Source organism: Zingiber officinale, chromosome 7A (assembly GCF_018446385.1).
Source record: "Zingiber officinale cultivar Zhangliang chromosome 7A, Zo_v1.1, whole genome shotgun sequence".
NCBI classification, from domain to species: Eukaryota; Viridiplantae; Streptophyta; class Magnoliopsida; order Zingiberales; family Zingiberaceae; genus Zingiber; species Zingiber officinale.
In genome coordinates this window covers 79226395-79239127 of record NC_055998.1, presented here as the reverse complement: position 1 = coordinate 79239127, position 12733 = coordinate 79226395, and the positions used below count along the sequence as shown (strand labels likewise).

Here is a 12733-nt window from a genome sequence, read left to right as displayed (position 1 = left end):
TGGGCCCCTCATTCTGTTATTTAATAAAGTTTCCTTTCTGTGCATGGGTGGTTGTACAAATTCTTGTGTGGCAGTTGCTCACACTTTAGAAATTATTGGGGGAGATTCCATCCAGCTTTTGTCTAACCATTCTTGGAGGTTCAATGTCACATGATCAATTAATGTATAGACTTCATTCAAACTTTTATAAATCAAAGAGCCTCTAGTAGATGAATCCAACAATGACTTATCTAAGAACAAAATCCCCATATAGAATATGTGCACTGTCAATCATCTTTCTAGACTATGATGAGGACGCTGTCTTAATAAACCTTTGAATCTGTCCTATACTTCAAATAGTGATTTTCCATCTATCTCAGTAAAATTAATGATGTAATTTCTCATGTACATTATTCTTCTTGGAAGGAAAAATTAATTTAGGAATTACTGTTCCAATTATTCTCAACTTGTTATACTTTATGGAGGGAGAGAATACAACCAAGTCCTTACTTTATCCTTGATACTAAAAGGGAATGTTATCAATTGAATGACATTTGCTAAAACACCTTCACAGTTCACCATATTACAATATTCAAGAAATACCACAAGGTGCAAGTATGGGTTCTCTGAAATTTCTCCTCTAAATTTGTAAACTTATATCATGAAGATTAATTCTGGATCTAGTTGCAAGTTGTATGTTTCAATCTAAGGTCGCACAATGGGAGAACTGAATCTTGCAAAAATGGGTACAAAAAATTCTTCTAAAGGTCTGCTTGACATATTAGTGCTTATTGTATCTTATGATAATAGAATTCTTAGAAAAACTGAAATGTAGAATTTAAATTGCAAGAAAGAAAAATACAGAAATGAAAGCAAACAAGTAAATGAAAAATCTATTAACAAGTCTAAAGTAACTCATATACTAATCAACTAATATTAATCAAAATAGTTCCCGATAATGGCGCCAAAAACTTGGTATGGTGATAAATCTATAAGTGCATGGAAGTGTTGTCAAGTAATAAAAAAGATCAAATCTACAGGGTCCATTGATTAAACACTAGTTGATTTCGTACGTTAAATTATCTAGATGTTCAAAGATTGGTTCACGAGCAATAAAGAAAGAGAGAGAGTTGCTGAGAGAAGAGAAAGAGAGGAGGAAAGAGAGAGTAGAAAGAGTGAGTAGACAATAGAGAGAGAGAAGAGAGAGGGAAAGAATGTGAGCATAAGTGAATAGAGGATGAAGGTGAAGTTGGATTTGTAAATCTAGGATTTCAATTTCATTATAATGCTAGTTAATACTCCTATGTATTATTCATCTATTTAACTCCATGCTTACATTTTGGTAGGGCATCGCACTAACGATTTAACCCAGGTTTTGATGAATGACAAATCAGGTTAAGTTAGCTTGTTGTTGTCTGACACTCTGATCGAGTATGCAGGAGAATTCCAAGCGGGTCGACGGGCTGACCGGACGCTTGGCGAGAAGTCCAACTAGGTCAACGGACTGACAGGATAACTGGCGAGAAGTCCAGACGGGTCGAAGGGCTGACCGGACGTCTGGCAGGTAAGTAAGGTAAGTCACTGGAGGGGAGTGACTGCGAGGACGCGTTCCCGGGAAGGGAACATTAGGCGTCGATCCGGCTTAGATCCATTTCGGATATCTAAGTCGAGATCGTGACTAGATTCCGGTCTCGGAAAGACGGAATCTAAGTCATACTCTTTTTTATTAATTTGTTTGAACTCTAACTGTGCTAACAATCTATTTTACAGGATATATATTTGCCTCGGACTAACTCTATTTTGCAGGGGAAGGAGTTCCTGGAAATAGGAGGTCCGGGCGCCCGGAAGGGATCCGGGCGCCCGGAGGTAAGTTTTATCCAAACTCGCGCGTTGCCACGTGGAGCTTGATGGTTGGACCTGCCACGTCCCACCAGGGTGCCCGGAAGGGATCCGGGGTGCCCCGAGCCTCATATAAAAGAAGGGTCAGAGTGGAGCTTCAGAACAACAACAGAAAGAAAGTCTTCTACTGCTTGCTCTACTGCTCTGCGCTTCAGCGACGCTAACAAAGATCCGACAATACGCTCCTTTCTTTTTCCTTTAATTCTTGTCGGTATTTTTCTTTATTTTACTAGCATTTCTGTACTATTAAAGTGTAATCATTTTCGAACTGCTAGTGATTGCGCAACGAAAGTACTCACGGAGTACGAGCCTTCGAGTAGGAGTCGTCACAGGCTCCGAACGAAGTAAAAAACACCATGTTCAGTTTGTCTCAGTTTTTATTATTCCGCTGCGTTTATACTCGTTGTTTTTCGAATCGATATTCACCCCCCCTCTATCGACGTTTCACGATCCAACAAGTGGTATCAGAGCGGGTACCGCTCTGATTTAGTGCTACCACCAATCAGACAGAGGGTGAAAATATTCTTTTTCTATTTTTTTTCTTAATTCTAATATGATATTATTATTATTAATTTGAATTTTTTTGTCGCAATTAAATCTATAATTAGTGCAACACTAATTTAGATATTGCCATAATTCTTTTTTTCTTTCCGCATTGCTAATCCAAGACCATGTCTTGGGATATTTTTCTTTCGTTGTTTACTTGTGTGCAGGATGTCACAACTAGAAGGCTTTAGTACAGTACGCCCTCCCCTATTCAACGGGGATGACTTCTCGTACTGGAAGAAAAGAATGGAGGTGTACCTAGAGACAAACTACGATCAATGGTTCAGCGTTATAAAGGCGTACCGAACTCCAGTCGACAACTCCGGAAATCCACTAGACCCGGAACAGTGACTCCGGACATGAGGAAAAAGGCATCAATAGAAAACAAGGCAATCAACACGCTACATTGCGGCCTAACACGAGAAGAGCTGAATCGCGTCGGACCACATCAGAATGCTAAAGAATTGTGGGACAAACTGATCGAGTTACACGAAGGAACGAGCGACGCAAAGGTAACAAAAAGAGACCTACTTCTAAATAAAATATTTAATATAAAAATGCAGGAAGGGGAAACGGCAAGTCAACTGCATGCAAGAATCAAGGACGTCCTCAACGGACTCCACGCGATAGGCCACCAGATGGAAAACAGAGATTTAATAAGGTACGCACTAAATGCCTTTCCTCGTAATAGCTTGTGGGCATCAATCGTAGATGCCTACAAAATTTTAAAAAATCTATCTAAGTTAAAATTAGACGAGCTTTTCTGTGAGTTAGAATTACATGAACAAACTAATGCTGGAGCCGAGAAAGGTATTGCTTTATTTGCAGGCTCATCCAAAGAAAAGAAGAACAAGCCTGAATCTGAAGAAGATTCTGATCAAGATACCGAAGACGAAGAACACCTGGTGAACCTGGTAAGAAAAATATTCACCAGGAGAAAAAGAAGCTTCAGCAGGAAGGACCTTCAAAAGATCAGTTCTCCCTCGGAACAAAAGAACGTGACGTGCTTCGGATGCAATAAAAAAGGGCACTACAAGAACGAATGCCCAAGACTGAAGTTCGACAAACCGAAGCCAACCAAAAAGAAGGCCCTCAAAGCAACGTGGGACGACTCCTCGGATGAATCAGAGGCAGAAGAGCAGAAACACCAGAGCCATCTCGCGCTGATGGCCCGCGAAGCTGAAATGGAAGACGAGTCGGAAGATGAAGACGGGTCTGAACCCGAATCAAGTCACGAGTTCGTACTCGTTTCCGGAGGTCCGGATGAGGTATATTTTAATTTAAACAAAAAGTTTTTAAAAATTATTTTCTGCTTAAATAGTAAGTTAATTAAGATAGAAAATGAAAACAAATCACTCCTTGAGGAAAATCAAGACCTCAAGGAACAACTAAAAAATTTAAATCCAACTCAAGATCTAATACTTGAAGAGAATTCATCATTAAAATCAGAAATTAATAACTTAAAAGAAATACTAGAAAAATTCACTACAAGATCGAAAAATCTAGACTTAATTCTGAACAATCAAAAAGCATGTTATAATAAAACCGGACTTGGATACAAGTCAAACTCAAATAAAACCTTTAAGTCATTAATAACCCAATACAAATCAACTAATCAAGCTTGGGTTCCGAAAGCGTATTTGACCACGCAAGTAGGAATGAATCAATATTACATACCTAAAGAAAAAATATATTATATAAACTCGAATAAACTAAATCAAAAACCAAAACACAAATCAAAATTTAAACTTATTAAAACTCAACAAAATATAAATTATCACCAAGTTAATTATAATTATAAAAGAAATCGACACAAACCTAAAATAAAAATTTAAATTAAAGGTCAATAATTCAGGGGGAGGCTCCAGAATAGCTGGCACCTTCAAAACTAACTAACCCGGCAGGGTAATTAGGATTAGTTAAAAAGAGACCAAGTTTAATTTGAATCATGGTACTGGTGAAGTTTTTGGATGATAGTACGTTAGGGAAGCTTGGGTATCGCATGTCTAGAAAGATATGGTTTCAATCTGGTGCATTTGGCCAAGTGGAACTGACCGAAGCTACCCTTAAATGGATCCGAACTAGTTAGACCAAGATTTAGTACTAAGCTCCGTGGATAGGACTATTTGGAAAACCTCGAAAGGTTGGTTACTTCTAATGACGTCCATGTGACTCACCAAGCTTAGAAGTTTATCCGAAGAATGCCTATTTGTAGAGACCAAAGCTAAACCTAAATCTAACACAAGTTAAACCACTCCCTGAAAGTGAATTTAGCAATTTGCGGAGAAAACTAGGAATGTGCTTCATAGACTAGGAATTTCATATTTCAAAAATATTTTCAAAAATGGTTATTCTCAAATTATAGGCTAAAATATATTTTGTTTTCACAACTTTCCTATTTTTAGAACTTTAAAAATATTTTTAGCCTTAGACTAGTTTAAAATCCTTAGAAAGCATGTACCCATAGGATTAGTTTTGAGCATCTCACCAAAACCCTATGCTTACCTTGCTTGTGTTTGACGAACATAGAAAGGGGTGAGATGTATAGGTCACTTGCCTAAGACTTAAGATACTTATTTCAGTGCATCGATATAAGTCTGGGCATTAAATACAAAATATACATTAATCAAGTTAAGGTTGAACTTAACTTAACTAACCGAGTGAAAGCTGCTATCTTCTGATAAGTCAGTCAGTAACAAACTGGTTAGACATTTGATTTAATGTCAGGTTCAGGGGGAGAAATAAAACTACTTCAGTTTTTCAAATTGAACCTTAAACTTATTTTTGAAAGTCTAAACTCAACTTGGTTAAAAATGTACATATTTTTTGTGAAAAGTTGATTCTGAAAAAGAACTTTACAAAATTATTTTGAAAACTCCTTTTTTTTTTTACTTTGAATATTTTTAGCAAATACTTTCAACATTTTATGTTAGTATTTGAAAAATGTTTTCTTGACAAAATTCCTTAAAACTATATTTGCAAACTAACTCTTATACAACCAAGTTGTTTTGGGTTTTTTACTTTTTATTGAAAATTGATTTAACTTAGTTTTGAAAATTAAATCTAGTTCTCAAAATTTGATTTTACTTAATTTTGACAATTTAATTTGAAAGTTAAGTTTTGCAAAAATTAGTTTTAAAAATTGCTTTGTTATTGAAAATTGATTTTGAAAATTAGATTTAACTTAATTTTGAAAATTAAATTTAAAAATCTAGTTCTTGAAAGTTAAATTTTGCAAAAACTAGTTTTTTTAAAAAAATTGCTGTGTTGTTGAAAATTGTGGAAATTAGATTTTTCAAACTCAGTTTTGAAATTATAATTTTGCTAACTTATTTGAAAAGCATTTCAAAATTGAAACTTGTTTAAACTCCCGCAGATTTTCTTGACATTTTTTTACTTTATCTGAAGTCTATGCTTACTTAATTCATGCTTATTTTTGATGAATGCCAAAGGGGGAGGATTAGGTGGTTAAGTTAGCTAAACCAGAATTGAAAATACAAACTAACTTAAAAACCCTTTAAAGGCTTGTTTTATGCATATGTTTTCACTAACTTAACCAACTTGTCATTCCATCAAAAAGGGGGAGATTGTTGGTGTGGTTAGTACTAACGATTTAACCCAGGTTTTGATGAATGACAAATCAGGTTAAGTTAGCTTGTTGTTGTCTGACACTCTGATCGAGTGTGCAGGAGAAGTCTAAGCGGGTCGACGGGCTGACCGGACGTTTGGCGAGAAGTCCAAGCAGGTCGACGGGCTGACCGGACGCTTGGCGAGAAGTCCAGCTAAGTCGACGGGCTGACCGGATAGCTTGCGAGAAGTCCAGACGGGTCGAAGGGTTGACCGTACGTCTGGCAGGTAAGTAAGGTAAGTCACTGGAGGGGAGTGACTGCGAGGACGTGTTCCCCGGAAGGGAACATTAGGCGTCGATCCGGCTTAGATCCATTTCGGATATCTAAGTCGAGATCGTAACTAGATTCCGGTCTCGGAAAGACGGAATCTAAGTCATACTATTTTTTATTAATTTGTTTGAACTCTAACTGTGCTAACAATCTATTTTACAGGATATATATTTGCCTCGGACTAACTCTATTTTGCAGGGGAAGGAGTTCCTGGAAATAGGAGGTCCGGGCGCACGGAGGTCCGGGCGCCCGGAGGTAAGTTTTATCCAAACTCGCGCGTCGCCACGTGGAGCTTGATGGTTGGACCTGCCACGTCCCACCAGGGCGCCCGGAAGGTATCTGGGGCGCCCTGAGCCTCATATAAAAGAAGGGTCAGAGGGGAGCTTCAGAACAACAACAGAAAGAAAGTCTTCTACTGCTTGCTCTACTGCTCTGCGCTCCAGCGACGCTAACAAAGATCCGACAATACGCTCCTTTCTTTTTCCTTTAATTCTTGTCGGTATTTTTCTTTATTTTACTAGCATTTCTGTACTATTAAAGTGTAATCATTTTCGAACTGCTAGTGATTGCCCAACGAAAGTACTCACGGAGTACGGGCCTTCGAGTAGGAGTCGTCACAGGCTCCGAACGAAGTAAAAAACACCGTGTTCAGTTTGTCTCAGTTTTTATTATTCCGCTGCGTTTATACTCGTTGTTTTTCGAATCGATATTCACCCCCCCTCTATCGACGTTTCACGATCCAACACTAACTAAAGTCCGGCACAACCCCGAGAAGATTTCATCGAAGAGTTTATCCAAGTTTTAATGTCATTAAGTAAAGAAATAACTCTAGAAAGTCTGGTTAAAGGGTTACCCTAGGACCCCTCGGTTATACAATCGCTAGAGCTATCTAATGTACTTTCTAATGGTAGATTAATGACATTAAGTAGAAGAAGTAACTTAGAAAGTATAATTAAAAGATCATCCTTTGTCACTAAGGGCACCCCGGCCATATAATCGCTAGATTACACAAATCACTTCCTAAAATTAATATGGAGAAAACTCACAAACTCTAATTGGATTCCCTTGTAGGGAATTACCCTCTGTTTCAAGGGAATGTCGTAGAAAGTAAGGATACCCTTTGTCATCAGGTTCCTCGATCATACAATCCAAAGCACCTCTATTGGTGCAGGAAGCATCCGACGATTAAATCTATGTTTTGATTATATCAAAGGATTCAAAGTTAAAGTGTTTTGTTATCTGATATGTTGAATGAGATTTGCAGGAAAGTCCTAAGGTTTCTTAGGCAAAAGTCCTAGTTACGGTTAGGCAAGTGAAGAACCCTAGGGGGCGATAACCCTAGGTCCTAGGGGGTGGTAACCCTAGGCGGAAAGTCTTGGCGGGTCGGAGCTTCGGGCAAAAATCCTAGGGGGCAGTAACCCTAGGTTGAAATCCTGGTGTCGCGAACTAGGTGGAAATCTGGACGGGTCGTGGATCAGACGTCCAGCATGAAGACCAAAAGCATCAGATGCTGAGCAAAAGCCCAGTCATTCTGGAAGACCGAACTGGCAAAAGGTAACTTCTCCTGAGTGGAGTAGGTGAGGACGCGTTCCCCGGAAGTGGGAACAGTAGGCGTCGGTTCGACCTAGGGTTTCCGGTGGAAAATCTGAAGTCAGAACTAGACAATCCGAAGGCTGCCAATTTATTTACTTATATAATATATGTTTTAACTCTGTTTTGCAGGAGATTAATATTTTTGTGCAGGGTTAGAATCGACCGGGATCGGTCGACCGAACATCTGGATCGGTCGACCGAACCTCCAAGAAGCAAGATCAGATTTCCAGATTGCATACCGGGTTCGACCAGGGGTTCGGTCGACCGAACCAAGGATAAGCGACGACTGGAATAAGCCAGATTGATCGGGTCTGAGGAGCTGATCGGTCAACCGAACGGTAGGATCGGTCGACCAAACCAAGGATAGAAGTTGACCAGATCGAAGCGGAGCGACTGGATCGGATGAGGAGGAGATCATCTGATCGGCCGACTGAATGTGGGGATCGGTCGACCGATCCGCTTCAGGTCAAACCTGATCCCGAGTTTCGAGGATCTGGATCAAATCTGTAAAGGCTATAAAAGGAGCCTCGGACTGCAGCTTCAAAGAACAACAAAAAATAGAATTCAAGCGATCTTCTAAAGCTGTGCATTGCTTCGAAGCACTTCGACACTCTGACGATTGACGACTAGCATCTTCATCTTTTTATATTGTCAGTATAAATTCTTTGTTTAGTATTTGTATTTCAAAGTTGTAAAAGATTTGCGATAATATAGTTGTTGCCCACCGAAAGCGATCAACGATCGCGGGCCTCGGAGTAGAAGTCACCCAAAGCTCCAAACCAAGTAAATCTTGGTGTCTTTGTTATGTCTTGTTTGTTTTTTTTATTCCGCTATGCATTTACTCGTTACGAATCCGAAACGCGTGAAAGCCACGTGCGCTATTCACCCCCCTCTAGCGCTTCTCGATCCAACAATTGGTATCAGAGCGGGGTAGCTTCGATTTGGTGCAGCCACCAATCAAGCACTTTTTTCATGGTATTTTTAAAGCTTTTCGAAGTCGATCGGAATCGGTATTTTTGCCATCTTCCGATCTAGTTTTCTTTCGTAATCAGATTTGCCTCGGAGTTGGTGCAACACCACTCGAGATCGCGTAATATTCTTTTTAAACCGCACTACTAATCTAGGATTAAGTCCTGAGATAAGTTTTTTTTATTTTTCGTGCGTGCGAGATATTCATTTTTCAAATGACCCATCAAAAAGGTTACAGTACAGTCCGCCCGCCACTCTTTTCCGACGAGGACTTTAGGTATTGGAAGAACCGGATGGAATATCACCTCAAGACACAAGTCAAGATGTGGATTATTATCCAGACCGGTCTCGAGCTTCCATGTGACGGCATTGGAGAATTAGTCTCATGCATCAACTGGGATGCTAACATAATGAAGAAAGTTGAAGCTGATGCCAAAGCAACCTATATGCTACAATGCGAGTTATCAAAAGAAGAACTGAACTGAGTCAGACCATTCTCAAGTGCTAAAGAGTTGTGAGAAAAATTGATCGAGTTGCACGAGGGCACCTCCGATACTAAGGTAAGCAAGCGCGATTTAATTTTAAACAAATTATAGAACATAAAGATGCAGGAAGGAGAGACGGCGAGCCAACTTTACGTGCGCATCCAAGACCTGCTGAATGGGCTTCACACAATCGGCCAGAGAATAGAAAACTGTGACGTAATAAGGTACGCGCTTAACGCTTTTCTGAGGAACACTTTATGGTCATCCATGGTTGATGCTTACAAAGTTTCTAAGGATTTATCTTTAATTAAACTAGATGAACTTTTTTTGAATTCAAATTGCATGAACAGACTAATGCACGTCCAACTGAGAAGGGTATTTCCTTGATTGCATGTACAAGTAGAACTCGGGAAGCTAAAACAAAGCACAAAACCAAACCCGAATCTAAAGACGAGTCGGAATTAGAAACGACGACAAGGTGATTTCCGAACTAGTAAGGCTTGTACGAAAGATATGTAGAAAGAAAAAGGCGACTCAAATAATCACGAAAGTCAAGACTGGAGTTACCTGCTATGGTTGTGACCAGAAGGGGCACTACAAGCCGAATTGTATAAATCAGAAGCAACGAATAAAGAAGGCTTTAAAGGCAACTTGGTCCGAGTCATTAGATGAATCCGAGATCGACGAAGAAGAATCGGGGAGCTTCCTCGCTTTACCAGTGCAAACATACATTGCTGAAATCGAGTTTGATTCAAAATTCGAGAGCAAATCAGAAACCGAGTCTGAGCGAAGCCATGGATCCGTATCCGTTTCCGAAGGACCTAACCCCGTTGTAAGTTCTCTACTCGTCGAGACTAAATTAGACGATTTACAAAAATTAGTTCCTTATTTGTTAAAGAAATTGGCTAAATCCAACGTCAAAGTCAAGTCACTCCAAAAGGAGGTAACAACCTTAAGGAAGCGACTAACTCAAATTCTTTGACTGAGCCAATTCAAATTGGAAGTTCAACTCAAGCCCAACAACTTGAGGAAGAAAATTCTAATTTGAAAACTCAAGTTAGAGAACTCAAGGGCAAATTGGAATGATTCACCCTGGGTTCCAAGAATCTTGATCTGATTCTTGGAAAACAGCGAGCCGTGTACAACAAATCCGGACTTGGATTTTAAACTAAAAGAAAGTACAAATAATATTTATCCCTAGTTAATAGAAATAATAAAAAGATAGTCCAAGCATGGGTACCTAAGTCTAACTTGGTCAATCAAGTTGGACTTGGCCAATATTGGGTCCCCAAGAATCAAGTACATTACTTTGATAGACCATATCGAGGTTATGATCCAAGGGGGCCAATAGAAAAACTATCTTAATAAATAGATAAAATTGTTTGATGCTTGTTTATTTTTTTCTTGTAATAAGCATGCTTAGATTAGGATAGTTTAAGGACCTAGGCGTAATTTACACTTGTTTAGTTAAACCTAGGGGTTTTAAAAGGGAAATTAAATATATATTTTCTTTGAAAGGCTCTGTCTAAAAGTGGCGGATGATCCCATACCCAAGAAGGCCTAGTGCCTCGCCACAGCCTGGGAGCCGATCCTTGAAATGTGTATTTAATTGACTAATTGAAAAACCTAAGTTTAAAGCAAATGTAAATTAATCCTTAGGAAATATCTAACTTAAAGATAACCATCTCACAAAACTACTTAAGGTTCCCTGATTGATAATTTAAAAACGAGTAAGATGGATTTAGTCAAATTAATCAACTTAATTAAATTAACTTAATCAAATTTATTTAACTGAATTAAAAACCTATTAAAAACTTTTAAAATTTTTTTAAAAATTATTTTAAAAACCAATTAAAAACCTTTTAAAAATTATTTTAAAAATCTTTAAAATTATTTTAAAAACTTTTAAAAACCTATTAAAAACCTTTTAAAAATCTTTTAAAAACCTTTTAAAAATTATTTTAAATCCTTTTAAAAATTATTTAAAAATCATTTAAAAAATACTTTAAAAATTATTTTAAAATCCTTTTTTAAAAAATCTTTAAAAATTATTTAAAAATTACTTTAAAAATTATTTTAAAATCCTTTTAAAAATTCTTTAAAAATCATTTAAAATCATTTAAGAATCGTTGGCAATCATTCTGCTCTCCTCTGTTAGATCATTTTAGCAATTGCAATCAAACGAAACGATAGAATTGTTCATATAATTTTATTCTTATATTTCACTCCATTTGATACAAAAGCTTTGATTGAGTTAGATTAAATTAAAACACTTGAAATCTTCTAATCTCCCCAGAGAAACACAGAGCTTGTGCCATTCACCATTTAGCAGGTGGATGAGGCAGGAACATGTAACTGCCTGCAAAGAGCTCCCCAAGGTGAGGCCTTGCCTCCCTCAGCCTCTCCAGCACCAAGGCCACTGACAGCCTCACCGCCGCCCCCACCACCCTGGCCTTCCTCCTCAGCCCTGCCACCCGCACCCGTGGCCACCGCCTCCTCAGCCGCCGCCCTCCTCCTCCTCCCTTGCCGAGAGTCACCCAAGCATTTCTCCTCCCTCCTGTCGTTGTCCATGCAGCGGCCTTGAACACCTCTAGCCATTCATCTTCTACTCGCAGCGGCTTCTCAAGCTTGTGGTAGGAGGTGGAGGCCATGGGAGGGAGCTGGCGGTGGGTGGGAGGGTTGTTATTGGTCATGTTAGTTGGGAGGGTTGTTAATGCGCGCGGTTCATTGAGTTAGTTGGTTGATTGGTTCAGTATTTTAAATCGACAACTAACTACCTGTCTGATTAGTAAATTTTAGTGTAAATTTGCTCATGTTCCGACAATCGACTCTGTACATATGTTCCGACAAATGAAGGTTGTGATCGTGGTCGAAGACCGCATTATATGCTTGTGTAAATGCCTCTTTCTTTGTAGTTTTAGCACTAGGAATAACTCTCCAACTGTGAAAGTGGGTTTATAATTGCAACATAATTTAACAAATTTGAATACTATTAAAGTGTTTCGTAAAGAATAATATTGAAAAATAAATAATAAAAATAAAAACAAACAGTTAGATTTCTTTTCTCAAATTAGGTTTATAATTGCAACATAATTTAACAAATTTGAATACTATTAAAGTGTTTCATAAAGAATAATATTGAAAAATAAATAATAAAAATAAAAACAAACAGTTAGATTTCTTTTCTCAAATTAGATGGTTTCAATCACTTTTGCAAGTTTGATAATTTTAAAGGTGCGTTTGGTTAGGGGTGATCCTTGATAACCTTGGTTATCCATCCAAGATTATCAACAAAAATCCTGTTTGGTTTAGGTAATCGATGATTTCCGAATAATGTTCCATGCCCGACACGTCAGCAAAAGG

The 12733-nt window shown here is 38.3% G+C and overlaps 1 non-coding gene across 1 annotated transcript; it reads left to right on the top strand.

Annotated features, from left to right (window-relative positions):
* The first annotated feature begins 280 nt into the window (after positions 1-280).
* Positions 281-388, top strand: LOC122003226. The gene has a single exon (XR_006117880.1). It is a non-coding gene; the product is annotated as a small nucleolar RNA R71 (small nucleolar RNA).
* The last annotated feature ends 12345 nt before the right edge of the window (positions 389-12733 follow it).